Source organism: Hemicordylus capensis, chromosome 2 (assembly GCF_027244095.1).
Source record: "Hemicordylus capensis ecotype Gifberg chromosome 2, rHemCap1.1.pri, whole genome shotgun sequence".
Lineage (NCBI taxonomy): Eukaryota > Metazoa > Chordata > Lepidosauria > Squamata > Cordylidae > Hemicordylus > Hemicordylus capensis.
This window is the reverse complement of record NC_069658.1, coordinates 196,570,905-196,585,201: the sequence shown is the minus strand read 5'-3', so window position 1 is coordinate 196,585,201 and position 14,297 is coordinate 196,570,905. Positions and strand designations below refer to the sequence as shown.

At 45.4% G+C, this 14,297-nt stretch overlaps 1 protein-coding gene across 2 annotated transcripts in view; it reads right to left on the bottom strand.

The window, feature by feature from the left end:
• GLI1 (GLI family zinc finger 1) overlaps positions 1-12,711 on the bottom strand; it is a 165,090-nt gene extending 152,379 nt beyond the window's left edge. The window contains exons 1-2 of one of the 2 annotated variants that reach the window (XM_053295088.1): positions 12,629-12,711; positions 9,162-9,299 (exon numbers count right to left, since the gene is read on the bottom strand). The gene's annotated coding sequence lies outside the window, so the exon portion shown is untranslated. Of the gene's footprint in view, positions 1-1,720; positions 1,897-9,161; positions 9,300-12,628 lie in introns of those variants that run through there. The other variant, XM_053295089.1, reaches the window with a different exon arrangement.
• Positions 12,712-14,297: the final 1,586 nt, after the last annotated feature.

Sequence of the window (14,297 nt, the reverse complement as noted above, 5' to 3'; positions counted from 1 at the left end):
AGTTCGGCAGACAAGGAAAGCCGATTCTTAATTATTTTTCCAAGCTTGTCACGGATGGCTTTCTTTTCTCTGTTGTGTCACTGAATGCTAGTGATGAGTCACGCTTGGGGATTCCTTTTGGGGGGGGGCAGGAAGGGAGGACATGCTGCTCTTCTGAACAATAATGATCTGGATCCTCAAAACTAGGGTGAAACTAGACTTTCTTAGCAATTAAGAGCATTTTCAGAAGCTATTCCAAAGTACTTCTGGACGACACACTTAAACCAGTTTAGCCATCATAGCTTCCTGTGAAGTGCTCAGGAAACTGCCATTCCAGCAGGGCACAGAGAATTGTTTGGTGGCAATCCTTAACTCTTTCACTGAATGCCAGAGACCTTGGCTGGAGGCATACAAGTTTTGGAATGGGTTTAAATCTACAGTGCAGACAAGCCCTACAAATGCCATTGAACCCACATTGGTTACTTGTGAACATTGTTAAGACAGGATAGAAAGTGAAAGAGAGCCTGTGTGTGTGTGTGTGTGTGTGTGTGTGTGTGTGTGTGTGTATATATATATATAAAATTTATATCCAGCCCAAACATACGTCTCTCTCTCTCTCTCTATATATATATATATATAGAAAAAGAGGGGGCGGGGGAGGGAGGGAAATAAAGACATTCCATCCACTGTAGAGTTTGTGTTCAAATTAACAGAGATGTGGAAGAAATTATTTAAGTGTCATCTGTGGAAATAGAATAAAGGCTTGATCTGGGAAAAGGGATGGGTCCATGAACATCTATGGACCCCCCAGATTGTTCTCAAAATTTGGGGCTAGAAACATGTGTAGGAGGATGCCAAGGGTAGTCATCCCACACATGAAGAGGGCCTTCTTGATTCACACCAGCTGATGGAGAAATTTGCCCTGATGTTAATAATTTAATCTAAATAACTGCAACCACCACCAACACCCCCACTTTTGAAGCCTGCCTGCTTGAGAAAATGTTTTGTTAAAGAGGAATGCCACTGCCTCTCTTCCACCCACCCACCCACCCACACCCCAAATTCTCCCAAGCGCTGATCCTGCAACGCTCACCACTGAGGTGTGAAAAGCAAATACATTGACAATGAGGAAACCAAGCAAAAGGGCTTATTTTGCTCATCTGTGTATAATCTCTCCCTAATCATCTGTCATTTTAATTTCAATTTTTATTTTTATTTTTGCAAAGCAATTGGTTATGGGTTTACTGTCACCACCACTCCCACCCCAACTTTTATTGGCTCTGAACTGGTTCCAGGAATTTGGATGAAGAGAGTAGATGGAGACTCCTTTTGGCTTGTTTGGCCAAATTATGACAGAAAAGATACGGGAAGCGATCTGACAATTTTTGTTTTCAGTTGGTGGTGAGGAATGAGAAGAATTCACAATTCCTCTCACAAACTATGGAAAACTCGCAGCAAGGAAATCAATGTACTGCTCTGCCCAAATAAGACAGTTTTGAAGATGGAAGTTGGCAGCTCCTTCTCTTTACAGATGCGCCTTCTAATGTTGTTTTTAGGAAAATTAACAATCGCTGCACTAAACCAAAAAAAATAACACACACACCCTTCCCCCCCCACCCCACCCCGCTTTTCTTACTTAGCCATAAGCGCTATAATCATTTGAAAAAATATTTTAAACGGGGGGGGGGAGATATTTTGTTTTTTAAACCAATTTCAAGTAAAACAAGATAAAAGAGCATACCTTTCAAAGCCTGGGAGTGAATTGTTGGACAGGCAAGTACAGCTGGGCGCTGTAGATCCTCGTCTTGTGGGTGGGGGGTTTGGCGTTCCGCCCCTGGGATCTGGACCCAGTTCCGCAATTCCAACTTTTCGGTAGACTCTCTTCCCAAAAGAGCAACATCCAGAGGAGCGGGGGGAGCTCTTCCGCCACCCCCCGCAAAAAAGCCAGCCGTAAATAGAGATCGTTCTAGCCTTTCACCAAATTCCCCAGATTTTCCACATCTTGATTTCACTTCTTTTGCCTTAAAGGGCGGCGTGGGGGGGGGGGGGGGATCCAACAATAATAATATTTTTAAAGCTGTTCAGAATGCGAGTCGGGGTGCCGCTTTCTCCCCACACACGCAGCGCGCGTTATAAATATTCTATTCTCCAGACTGCAGCAGCCCGGGACCACCTTGAAGCAGGAAGTTTTGATTTTCTTTCAAAACTTTCCCGATGCTTTCTTGAGCTTTTGCACATGGAGCCAATCAGCCGCTCCGTCTGCGCTGCTGTCTTTTGAAAGAGGGCTTGCTTGGGACCGTGCAGACTTGTCAGGAGGGGATGGGATGGAAAGAGACTCCCTCTCTCCCCTTGCTACTTTCAGGGAGTTTTTTTGGAAAGTTTTAAGTTGCTGGCTTTTCCTCTTTTTTTTTTTTTTTTTTTAAGGTGGGATCTTTAGCAGCAGGAGGAGGGTAAGCTGAGCCCTGTGTGAGGTTTTAGATGAAGGAGCCCCTCTCAGGCTCAGTTCTCACAGCATGCTGCCTACAATTCCAGAGCCTCTTGGAAAACCTGGCGTGGACTTCAGCGTATATGCAGAACAGACGTACACATCTATATGCACACATACATCTGGGCACATGCAGGCGAAGGAGTGAGTGGGTGGTAGCAGGCTTGCCCTGTTCCCGACCCAATGCCCATCCGAAACTGAAGCTGCAAATTCCTGTGCACACATACTTCCGAGTAAGAAGCAGCAAGTACAATCTGAGGTATAGAAGTGAGACCAATGGACTTCTTATTGACATTGATATGGGACAAGAGCCGAGGATTACATGGGAAGCTGGCTTATGCCAAACCAGACCATTGGTTCACCTAGCTCACCGGCAACAGCTACCCAGGGTTTCAGACAGGGGTCTTTCCAAATCCCAATCCTAGCTAAGAGACACGGCCAGAGAGATTGGACCTGGGGCCTTATGGATGCAAAGCAGGTGTCCCACTACTGAGTTACAGCCCCATCCCTGCCATCGTGCAGCCTGATCCTGTGCATTTATTTTTTTTAAAGTTAAGTCCCACCTTGTTCAATGGGATGTAAGAACATAAAAACATAAGAAGAGCCCTGCCCGATCAGGTCCAAGGCCTGTCCAGTCTTGTGTCCCACCATGGCCCAACAGATGCCTCTGGGAAGTCCATGGGCAAGAGATGGCCAGGCCTCCTCTCTTGCTGTTTCTCCACTGCAACCAGTATTTAGAGGCCTCCTGCCTCTGATCCTGGAGGCAACCTATAGCCATTAAGGCTAGTAGCCATGGATAGACCTGTCCTCCATGGATTTGTCTAAGCCGTACTTAAAGCTATCCAAACTGCTGGCCATCATCACATCCCGTGGCAGATAATTCCATAGATTAATTTTGCACTGTGTGAAGAAGCTCTTCCTTTTGTTGGTCCTAAATGTCCTAGCAGTCAGTTTCATGGGATGACCCCTGGTTCTAGTGTTGTGAGAGAGGGAGGGAAAAAAAATCTCTCTCCACAATCTCCACACTATGCATAGTTTTATAAACTTCTATCATGTCTCATCTTAATTGTCTTTTCCCACCTAAAATTAAAAGCCCCAGATGTTGTAGCCTTGCCTCATAAGGAAGGTGCTCTAGGCCTCTGATCCTCTTGGTTGCCCTCTTCTTCAGCTTTTCCAGTTCTACAATGTCCTTCTTAAGATACAGTGACCAGGACTGCACACAGTACTCCAAATGGTGGCCACATAAGGGCATTATCATATTAGCAGTTTTGTTCACTTCCTAATGATCCCTAGCATGGAATTGGCCTTTTTCACAACTGCCCTACACCGAGTCGACGCTTTCAATGAGCTGTCCACCACAAATCCAAGTTCCCACTCCTGATCAGTCATCGTCAGCTCAGACCCCATCTGTGTACTTATGAAGTTGGGGTTTTTTGCCCTGATGTGCATCACCTTGCACTTACATTAAATCACATCTACAATTTTGTTGCCCACCCACCCAGTTTGGAGAGATCCATTTGGGACTCCTCACAATCTGTATTAGATTTCATTACCCTAAATAATGTCATGTCATCTGCAAATTTGGACACACCACTGCATACTCCAACTTCTAGATCATTTATAAATAAACTAAAAAGCACTGGTCCTACTACCGATCCCTGGGAGACTCAATTTCTTACTTACTTCCATGTGAAACTGTCCATTTATTCCTACTCTGTTTCCTGTCCTTCAATCAATTACCAAACCAGACATGAACCTGTCCTCTTATCCCATTACCGCTAAGATTGCTCAAGAGCCTTTGATGAAGATTTTTTTCAAAAGCTTTTTGGAAGTCCAGGTATACTATGTCAGCTGGATCACCTTTATCCACACACTTGTTGACACTCTCAAATAACTCCAAAAGGTTAGTGAGGCAAGATTTACCTTTGCATAAGCCATGCTGATTCTCCTCCAGCAAGTCCTGTTCTTCTACATGTTTAACAATGTTATCCTTAAGTATGCTTTCCAACAGTTTACCCAGCACAGAAGTTAAGCTGACCAGCCTGTAATTTCTTGGATTCCCCCCAGAGCTCTTTTTGAAAATCAGTGATACAAACATAATGTGCAAAAACTGTACATGTTTTTACAGATCTATACGTTTGTACACTATAGACAGATTGTAAGGCTCTCCACACGAGCAGTGCAAAGAGCCTAAAGGGGGATTGTGGGGAGAGCGGGCTTGACCCGCTCTCCCCGCAGACAAACAGGGAGTCCTCCCTGGGTGGCTGGATCAGCCGCCCAGGGGTCTCCTGGCTCCTGGAAGCCCCAGAATGCCCTGCACTTGTTGTAGCCTCCCTGCCTGGGGGGAGGGGGGCTACTCAGGAGTCTCTGTGGCATGTAGGCGCGTCGCAGCAACACACGATCCTCTGACCCAGTTTTCGGGTTCTCTCATGACCAAAACCCGAGTTAAGTGCCGGGCTCTGTAAGTGGGCTTGGTCGCCGAGCTGCCGGCAGAAGCCACGCAGCTCCCGTTGCTTCCCACAGTTGGGAGAAATCAGGCTAGCCTTCTCTAGCTCAATTTCTGCCTATCGTGGGAACACCTTCTATATGTGTGAATGGAATGTGTGAATAGGGTTCATGTATCCATAGGATCAGACCTCCCTCTGTTGAAGTTTGGGCTTCAGTGGGAGGTAATGCTGAATGGATGGAGTTCAGAATGTGCATAGTGTTAAATAAAATAAAATAAAATAAAATAAAATAAAATAAAACAAAACAAAACAAAACAAAACAGAACCAGCTCTGATGAATCACAAGAATTTAAATGATGGAAACTCTGAAAGAAGAAAGTGCAATACTGCCTGGCCTATCCATATTGGAACTTTCTTGCTGTTCTTATCAAAATCCCCCCTAGTCCATCCCTCCGGGTCCACTCACATGACCTAGGAAGCTCCCAAAGCAGGTGTGAGGGGGACATCCTCTGCTGTTTGTCCCCAGCATCTGGCAATCAAAGGTATGTTGCCTCTAGATATGGAGGTTCTATTATGGGTAAAACCAACCAATTTATTTTCTCACCTCCACAGATTTACCAATCCCTCTTTATAAAGCCATCCACACTAATAAAGATTGCAACACCCTCTGGTAATTAATTCTTTAAAAATGGAGGACTGGTAAGATTGGAAGAGAATGCCTTACCTTTTTCAGAGATATCCCTAATTTGAACCTCCATTTTAAGAACTGTCCTCTCTTAGTCATGCACAGCTCTGATTTCACCACAGGTTTCTCTTCTACTGACTTGCCTGTATTTATATATCTAATGTTACTAGAGGCCATTGTGATGTGCACAAACCTTATGTATTTATTTCTCTCACGTATGTCATATCCTTCCTTCAAGGACCTTAGAGCACTGTACATGGTTTCTCTCTCCCATTTTATCCTCACAACAACCCTGTGAGGTAGGTTAGGTTGAGAGAGAGTAACTGGCCCCAGGTCACCCAGTGAGTTCCATGGCTGAACGGGGATTTGAACCTAACAGTGAAACATTTTCAACCACCCCTAACCTAGACTATCTATTTGGGGAACAAATGGTGAGAAATACACGCTAGTTTAGACCATCCCCACTCTAATGGAATAGGCATCCCTGGCCCTGCAAAGCCACCAAATGTGAAGATAGCTGCTCACTTGTGGTTTGAAAGTGTCTCTCATAATCCTAATATATGCACCTTTAAAGTGGGATTAGACATATTCAAGGAGATTATTAGTATGAATAAGAATATTTATAGACCATTTTCCAATAAAAGGTTCACAACAAACATAGCAAAAGAAATCAGAAGAAGAATGAGAAGATGGTTTCCTGCCCAAAGAGGCTCACAATCCTAAAACCACACATATCAGCCACAGCCACTGGAGGGACGCTGTGTTGTGCTGGGTTGAACAGAGGCAGGGGCTCTCCTCCTGCTCAATAGAAGAGAGTCACCACCTTAAAAGGGACCATGTATCTTTCAACAAAGCCACCTAATGGCGCAATGGGGAAATGACTTGCCTAGCGAGCAAGAGGTTGCTAGTTCCAATCCCTGCTGGCATTGTTCCCAGACTAGTATGGGAAACACCTATACCAGGCAGCAGTGATATAGGGAGGTGCTGAAAGGCATCATCTCACACTGCGCGGGAGGAGGCAATGGTCAACCCCTCCTGTATGCTACCAAAGAAAACCACAGGGCTCTGTGGTCGCCAGGAGTCGACACTGACTCGAGGGCACAACTTTATCTTTCAACAACCTGCCTAACCCAGTGTGCCTAATAGCAGCTCATACTGCAAAACAGGGCAGGTGACACTTTTTACCACATGGGGAGCAACATTCCCACCACCAAGTATCTGCAGAGAGCAAGCTGCTGTTCAAAGCACATGAGCAGGGACTAGTTGGCAACCCTACCCTACACCTCATGGAACCAGTTCAAAGACCCACAAATTCCCCATACTTCTAAAGACAAGCTCCAGTTTGCACCAAAACAGATAGATAGTTTTCATAAAGTACTGCTGTGTATCATTTCTGTTCAAATAGAAAGTATCATGTTGTCCCACACTGGAGGTATTTCAAAGATTGCGCCATCAAGGAATGACTTGAATACATGAACCAGCCACCACAAAACAAAAACTCGCACAGCAAGAGCACAGCATTGTCATGAAGCTGTTTAATACTGTGCTGGGCCATTGGTCCATCTACTCAGTACTGGCGATTTGGATTGGCTGAAGCTCTCAGGGTCTTAGGCAAAGAAACTTGAAAGGTCTTTCCCAACCTTGCTACTTTTAGCTGCCAATAGCAGAGATTGTACCAGGGACCTTACACATCAAAAGCCATGGCCCTCCTGACATATATGCAGTCAGGTATCTCACCAACAGCTTTAAGTGCTTAGTTACTGAGTGACATCCATCCTTGTGCGAATCAGTTTGTTGTCTCTCATTGTTCTAGGGGTCTCATTGAAGGGGGACCAGAGATACAAAGGAAAGGTGGACTCCTGTTCCTTTAAGAGTCACATAGAAGGGAGAGTTTGGGCAGGGGTTGCTTGTCAAGCCGGGATGAGAAATGTTGCAATGCCCTCTGCTATACAGCAATTAGGCCTACAAGCCTTCCTACACTTCCTAGGGAGTCAGTCCCATTGCACACAACAGGAATTATGGCAGAGCAAATGTGTCATCTTTTGTCAGCCTGTCCAAAACTACCTCCTTCTCAGGCTAAAAGGCCCCATTATCTATCTAGTCCAGTGCTTGGGCCTCAGACCTTGAGAAAACTGCCTCTGGACCCATACCTGGCCAGGTTCCTCTGCTATTTGGAAACCACACCCAGCACTGAGATCAGAGCTCAGGGCTGTCATCACATCACCAGTGTCTGTGGGTGGCTTTGAGTGAGTGCAGAGTCCCTCCCACACACAGTACTTGAGAGTGGCATGATCAGCCTCTTAACTGAGAAGGCAGAAACCTGACTGAAACTGCATCAGCCTTGTCATGAAGCAGCCCTTCTGTGGGCTAAGCACTTGAAGACCTTAGCTTTCTCTCCAGTTCCTTTTGCAGGTGACTGGTGGAGTGCTGCTGATGCAGTGCTCAGGATATTTGCAGTACAGGCAGCAAAGGCACCACTATCTGTGCAGTTCACTGCTGTCCCAACAAACATGCTAGCAGGATTCAGGAGGTAGGTACAGCCACCACTATTGCACAAAACCAAAGCTGGGAGCAGCTTCCCCTCTTCTAAAGCGAGCCCTTATTGTATGAGCCCTTGTAGATGTGCCTTTAATAGTAGCTTGATCTGCAGGCATTAGCAGATGGTAATACTTCTCTCCACGTACTGAAAGGCTTCACCAGCTATTTCTGTAGATTAAGCTGCTGTTAAAGGCACTGGAGTAGGAGATGCTGTCCCCCCCCCCCCCCCCGCAAAAAAAATCAATTGGCAACTCTTACAGTGGGTGCGTCCGATAATATTGTTTCCACTTTCTTTCTGGATTTGGTGGTACCATCACTGCAGGAACAGGGTCAGCACTCTTTCCCCCCTGTTCCTGCACCTGTATCCCTCACAGCAGACACGCAGTAATAAACTGCACAATCTGCTGCATGTTTACTGAGAATGCTAAGTCCTACTGAGTTCAATTGGACTTGTTACCAAGTAAGTGTGTTCGGGGTTGCTTCTTAAGCCACTGTCTGACCCTTTCCTCACCATCTCTCTCTATGCTAGTAAAAGCTTTGCTCGTGAGCTGTCTATGTCAGGCTGTAGATAAAGAAACAGGCCAGTAAAAGAAGGCTACTAGGGATGTAAAGAGGAGCCCTAAGGATGGCTGAATTGTGCTTCGGGGGGCAGGGGTCGGGGGAGAATTGGATTGATCAGAATGTGGTATGTAAATACTGGGGTTGTCACAATTGTTTTCCTGGTATGGCTCTTGTTCCTTTGCAGGTGGAATGCCAGGAAGGGTTGCCAACTTCTTTGCCTTGCTCCTTTCCCTTTTAGCAGTAGGCTGACACCTGGGGATTGAGTGGGTAAAGCTTGTCCTGGCATAGAGGTAAAGTGAGGGAGTAAACCCCCACCCACTTAATCATGTGGACCTGTTTTTAAAGGCATCTAGGAAGGTTGGAGCTCCATAAAGCAGTTGGCAGTGTTAATCAGGTGTAAAGGGGGCTAGCAAGGCTTTAGCAGTTGTGTAGAAAAGGAAATTTAAGCCAGGATGGTTTTTCTTACCCTTATAGGACACTGACCATAGTTCTTCCATCCTGTTCCCTGCTTGATTCCTGATATTTTGAGGGACATGTATTCACACCAACATCGGGAAGATAGCAAACCACAGTGCCTGCTGCTCTCTGCTGGACACACATGTCTCTGCAACCAAATGTATGGGCAAGTCAGGGACTTTTACTCACATGGCTTTTAGTTTGCATATCAGCTGGATTTACCCCGAAGTCGCAGAGGGCTATCATGGACCAGTTCACACACAATTCTGCTTTTCCCCAATTACTGCTGCACATTCTAGTTTAGCTCAAATTATGTCCAGGGTGAAAAAAAATCCTCTGTTTGTGGCAGTTTTTGAAAAAACTGAGCTTTCTAATATGCCCCGGTGCTTCTCCCACAATGTGTGGAGGGGCCATTGCCAATAATGTGGCTTTTTTCAAAACTCATACTTTTGTGTGTGTGTGTGTGTGTGTGGTTGTTTTTAACTTCAAGCAGCGCCGATCAGCTTCAGAAAGAGCCTGCAGGGAGGGGGTTTGCTGGGGATCAGAAGAGGAGGTGTGAAGCCTGCCTGCCTGCCTGCCCCAAACCCAGCCATTGCTCCCTCCCCACTTTGTTTTTTCTCACCTCCTGCCACCCTCCCTATGCCATGCCTGTGGATGGGAGGGGCTAGCAGCAGGAGTGACTATCTCCAACCAATAAAAGCTGCTTCTCTTTTTCTGTCTCTCCCTGCATCCCATCCACCCCCCTCACTTTGCTGAATTATTGAGCAGGTCACTCCTTGTCAAGTCAATTTCCAAAAATATTTGAAGGCAACAGGAGAGTTTGCAAGGAACTGGAGACCTGGGTGAACTAGTGGAACGCCAAGTATCAGCAGAAGGTGCTGCTTGGCAACTTGTCTCACCAATCTTCTGCAAGGCTGAATGAAAGGGAGTTGAGTTTGGTATGATCTGCTCTGAGTGATTTGCAATTGTGAATGCTGGGGGCTGGGGAGGTGTTGTGACAGATTGGTGAAATTCTGTGGGGGGAATCCAGAAGGGGAGGGGAAGGGAAAAATTGCTGAGTGAAACGCAAGCATGAACAGGAATGCAAAATGTGGGCTTAATTTGCTGTTCCGAGCCTTCATGCTTTCCATCCCTCTAACTAAGACCAATGGGTCAGTCTCAAAGGCTTTCTTGGGAAGTAATGTAGAGGGTCTTCCTATGCTTTCAACATGTACAAAATCCTTGCTAGTGCTACTCCAGTCTTTTGGCTACTTTTAGTTCATATATGAGTCTCTGGCTTCGTCTTATTGAAGCCTGGTCACCATAGGAACATAGACACTGCAAATCAGGCAGATAGGCAGGCTTTACATATGGAGATGTTGTTGGAGGTTTGATGTAACCTGAGCCTTTTATGTCTGAGCTGATTCCATGAGGTTGCATTTTTATTCATCACAGAGAGAAAGCAATTATTTCTACTTTAAACTTCCATGGCCTCTTAAATGGTCTGGGGTGGGGGGAACATGAGGTGATGAGGGCAGTCACAGAGGCAAGTTCATTTACCACAGAGCTCCTGGTGGCGCAGTGGTAAAACTGCCGCCCTGTAACCAGAAGGTTACAAGTTCAATCCTGACCAGGGGCTCAAGGTTGACTCAGCCTTCCATCCTTCCGAGGTCGGTAAAATGAGTACCCAGAATGTTGGGGGCAATATGCTAAATCATTGTAAACCGCTTAGAGAGCTCTGGCTATAAAAAAGCGGTATATAAATGTAAGTGCTATATTGCTATTGCTATATTATAAAAATCAGCAAAGATTTGGGTCAGATTTGGCAGGTTCGGGTTCTGTTGTTTCAACTAGTCAATCTTGTGGAATGCCGACTGTCAAACGAAATAATAAATATATAAATAAATAAATAAATAAAAGAAGAGAGGCGTTTCTTGCCGCCTCCTGCGATGTGATTGGTTGGAGAAAAAACCCGGAACACACAGGAAAAGGATCTGCAGGGAATGTAGAGGGGAACCGACCCTATATGAATGGCTCATCTATTCACCCAAATTAAATTGCTGCGAATTTGCTGCAAAGCAAACTTGCTCCTTGGATACCCTGCACCATGAAGCCATGTCTGGATAACTCCCTGATAGATGCCAGTCACCAGAATATGGGAACATGAAACACAGATGCCTTTGCCAGGGAAGAGCTGCAAAAAATGGGAGTAGATCCTGAAACTAAAGGGGAGATAAAACTAGTAACGCTTAAAACATTTCAGAGGGTATTGAATGCCTTACAGGTGGCCACCATTAGTTAGGTTTACTAAACACAGAATGATTTTCCTAAATGGATATCGCACTTCCTCGTAGAATCACAATTGTTTTGTATCTTATGGGAACAGACATTGTGCTTTATTAATACATCAGAATAACAATTAGTAATGATGATAACAACCTAGACCAAATAACTAAGCCTCCAGTGTTTTGTTTTGTTTCTCAACAGCCATTTGTAACTTGGGTGTGTCCATTTATTGCACAATCCTGTTTAACTGTTTGTAACAATAGACACTCATCTGCCTTGGAGACAGCCTTGGTTGGCCTGATGGATAATATCTACCAGGGAATGAACAGAGAGAGTGTGACTCTGTTGGTTCTTTTGGATCTTTCTGCAGTTTTTGATACCATTGACCATAATATCCTTCTGGATAATCTGGGGGGATTTGGGAATAGGTGATACTGATTTGCAGTGGTTTCATTCCAATCTCAACAGTAGATTCCACATGGTGTTGCTCAGAGATAGTTGCTCTCTGAAACCAGAGCTATTTTATGGTGTCCCTCAAGGCTCCATCCTATCTCCAGTGAGTTTTAACATCTACATGAAACCACTGGGTGAGATCATCAGATTTGGAGCAGGGTGTTATCAATATGCCGATGACACCCAAATCTATTTCTCCATGACATCATCATCAGGAAATGGCATAACCACCCTAAATACCTGCCTACAGGCAGGAACAGACCGGATGAGGGATAATAAATTGAAGCTGAATCCAAGCAAGACAGAGGTAAGGGGTCATACTTAGAGGGGCATGATAGATCTTCCTGTTCTGGATGGGGTTGCACTCCCCTGAAGGAACAAGTAAGTAGCTTGGGGGTACTTCTGGACCCAGACCTCACTCTGTTTTCTCAGGCTGAGGCTACAGTCAGGAGTGCTTTCTATCAGTTGATACAACAGCTGCGTCCATTCCTTGAAGACAGTGATCTCAGAACTGTGGTGCACTCTCTGGTATCCTCTAGGCTTGACTACTGTAACATACTCTGTGGGGCTGCCTCTGTATGTAGTTCGGAAACTTCAGTTGGTTCAAAATCCAGTGGCTAGATTGGTCTCTGGGGTGTCTCGGAAACACCATATTATGCCCATTTTAAAGCAATTGCACTGGCTGCCAGTAAGTTTCTGGGCAAAATACAAATGCTGATAATTACCTTTAAAGCCCTAAATGGCTTAGGACCCAGTTACCTGGGAGAGCGCTGCCTTCTGCATGATCACCACCACACATCGAGATCATCGAGAGAGATCCGTCTCCGTATGCCACCAGTTTGTCTGGCGGTGACTTGGGAGTGGGCCTTCTCTGTAGTCGCTTCTAGGCTGTGGAATGTGCTCCCTTCATGGCTTAACATCTTTGCCAGCCTTCAGAAAAGCCCTTAAGACATATTTTTCCAGCCAGGCTTTTAGTAATATCTGAATGTTTTTTAAATTTTTTAATTGCTGTTTTTATTTTGTTTTTCTTGTGTCTATTTTTATGAACCGCCTAGAGCATTTGGAGTCAGGTGGTATATAAATTAAATAAATAATAATAAAGAGTACCGTGAAATCTAGCATGGAGGTCTCTTCCTGCCGCATGTCTTTGCACAGTGTGGGCTGGAAGGCTGCCAGGAGCAGAGGGCTTCGCTTGGGAGGCTAGTGCTGGCTGCTGCCAGGCTTGTGCAAGCCCTCTGCCCTGCCTCCCCCACGACTGCCCGCTTGTGTGCTGTGCCTGCCTCATTGTGAGAGCCATGCAGAAGGTGCATGGATGGGACTATCTAGGGCATGTATGGGTTATCCCCCACTTTGTGTATTCCCAAGAAGGCTTAGCCTAGGGCTTTGATATTTGGCACAAATGCAGGGCACGATGAGAGGGCTCTGTCTATTTAATTTGAAATAAATTGGTCAATCCATGTAGTTTTAATAAAATATTGATTTTTTGGTTGTTACATTTCAAAAAATGCCCTGTAAGTGTTTTATTTAATGGCAGAAAATTACAAAAACTTCTGGAACTGACGCCCCTCCCGCTGACCATGATTTCACCATGTGGAGGAATCTGCCCTTTGCTTCCATGAAAAAGGGTAAAGCACTCCACTTTTCTGCCCAACCCTTTAGATCTCCTGGAATGGCTTGGCCTAGGGCCTTGATACTGGGCACAGATGTAGGGCAGGATGGGAGGGCTCTGTGCATATAATCTGAAGCAGATTGGTAAATTAATTTATTTTTAATAATTAAAAAAAATAAAAACTTTTAAACAGTGGGAATTGTGTGCTCAAGAATGCTATGTGAAACTATGGGGCTAATATGTGTGTGTATATAGAGGATGCTTATTTTGCAAGGGGGCCGGCCATATGCCCACTAGGTCCAGGCTCCAAAATTATCTGTCTGCACCTCTGGACATGGGGGGCAGGGGGGACTGTGCCCACTGGCCACAACTTCCATTGCTGGGAATGTTGCTGTCTCCAGTGGCTGCACATGTGCAACTACTAGGAGATGTGGCCAGAGAGTGTGGCCTTTCTCCCCCACATTTTCTGAAGGGGAAGATTTATTGAGAAGAGGGCTAGAGAGGCACACCTTTCCAAATTGGAGGGCACTTTGCGTTAAGGACCCACCTCTCTGCTTCCATGATGCGTGTCACGAAATGCCAATGATGAAAGAACTCCTGTACCATGGAGGGAATTTAGAAAGTACAGTGGTTCTCGTCTTAGCAGTAGGACATGATACTGCCCCCTGGTCCAAGAAGATATAATTCCCTTTTAATTATTCATGCCTAGACTGGAAGCAATCACCCAAATGCTCTCAACATGTCTGGCTCATGGAGATGGGCAGCAAAGCCACAATATGATCAATTAACAGTCATCTTGTGTGGATTACACTCGCTAGA